Below are 1,882 nucleotides of genomic sequence, written 5' to 3' on the forward strand. Positions count from 1 at the left end.
ACACAGACTCCAGACTTGAGGTGGGAAGTTTTTCACCTTTCCAGAAGTGTGACAAAGACTAAGTAAGCATTTACAGTTTGCCACTACATTTCTTTGTTTTCTTTTTTTATTTGTTTTTTTTGTTTTGTTTTCTTTTTTCTCTTTTTATTTAATCTCCATGTTTACAAAATTTTTCATAATGAGGTTTTTGTCATAGAATGTACACCACCTTTCACCAATACAATCTTCCTACCACCAATGTTCCCATTTCCCTCCTATCCCAACCCCCTTCCTGTCTTCTAGATAGGCATTTATTTCTCTCACTCACTACCATTCTCATGATAGTTTCTGGTATAGTTATTTCTCTAACTGCAGTCACTAATCTTTGTGGTAAGCTTCATATCATGAGCTAGTTCTTCCATCACTCATCTCTATTGTCTCTAGGTATTATTTCTATTCTGTCTTTTATTTTTCTTAAATCCCACAGATGACTGAGACTATTCTGTATCTCTCTCTCCCTCAGACTCCCATCACACAGCATAACAGTTTCCATATCCATCTATGTACAGGAAATTTTCATAACTTCATTTTTCCTGACAGCTGCATAGTATTCCATTGTGTATATATGCCAACATTTCTTTCTCTTTTTTTTTTTTTTTAGGGAAGAGCACGGACACAGTCCCCCATTACCACAAATTATCCAGTCAAGCTTCCCACATTTGGGGAAATCGCAAGGGTCAGCACACCCGGAGTGCAATCAGTGAGCCTCACCCTGGGGAAATCACCTTCGTGATCATGGCATCCCCCTGCCAGGTAAGTATACCACCATTTCTTTAACCACTCATCTGTTATCAGGCATATAGGTTGTTTCCAGATTCTGGCTATTGTAAATAGAGCTGCAAAGAACATAGGTATTCAGAGGGCATTTTTGTATTGTGTTTTTGTGTTAATAGGGTATATGCTTAGGAAAGGTATTGCTGAATCATATGGGATTCAATTTCCAGCTTTCTGAGGAATATCTATATTGTTTTTCAGAAAGGTTGGATTAGACAGTATTCCCACCAGCAGTGAATTAGAGTTCCTTTTTCCCCACAGCCTCACCATCATTGATTGTTCTTGTTCTTAGTGATGTGTGCCAGTCTCTGTGGTATAAGATAATACCTCATCATTGTTGTGATTTGCATCTCCCTTTTGATTAGTGATGTAGAACATTTTTTCATATGCTTTTTGGTCATCTACACTTCTTCTTTGAGAAAATGTCTGTTCATTTCTGTATAGGGTTAGATTTTTCTTGTTTAAAAGTGGTTCAACTGAATAATTTATTAATATTTTACAATAAGTGTACATAGCAATAAAGAACGCTTGTTTCTGAGCTTTTCAGAGATGGGAGCTTAAGGGTCGATAGGACCCGGAAACAAATAGAAAAAAGAAGTACACACTGCAGAAGGGTGTGTTTTTAAAGTGTTATATGCATAAAACCTTATCATTAATAGTATATTGTATAGCATATATAATAATATATTGAATATATACAAATATACATATATACAAAGTATATATGATAATATATTGTATTAATTAAATTAAATATTTTGAAAAATCTCAAATTACATATTTAATCAAGCTTCTAAGTCAATGGAACCACTTGTATTATGTTTGTATCACCAAGCCCCAAATCTAGACTTAATTTCATCTCTCCCAGAAATAAAATCCCAGTCCAGTAATCAAAAACTTACATCATCAAATCCTTTAGATACTCACTCCATTTTCCCCTAAAACAGTGACCTTCAACCACAAATTTAGGGAAAGGAGGTGTTTCACAGGCATAGAAAGGCTGACTTACTGCCTGGCTTATAACTCTTAGTCTGTGGGCCATGCTCAAGACATGTTCTTATTTGCAGGT

General features: G+C 35.4%; 1 non-coding gene across 1 annotated transcript; it reads right to left on the minus strand.

Moving 5' to 3' along the window:
- Positions 1-637: 637 nt before the first annotated feature.
- LOC126030928 (U1 spliceosomal RNA) lies at positions 638-800 on the minus strand. The gene has a single exon (XR_007503204.1). It is a non-coding gene; the product is annotated as a U1 spliceosomal RNA (small nuclear RNA).
- Between the last annotated feature and the right edge of the window lie 1,082 nt (positions 801-1,882).

Source organism: Suncus etruscus, chromosome 1 (assembly GCF_024139225.1).
Source record: "Suncus etruscus isolate mSunEtr1 chromosome 1, mSunEtr1.pri.cur, whole genome shotgun sequence".
Taxonomy (NCBI): domain Eukaryota; kingdom Metazoa; phylum Chordata; class Mammalia; order Eulipotyphla; family Soricidae; genus Suncus; species Suncus etruscus.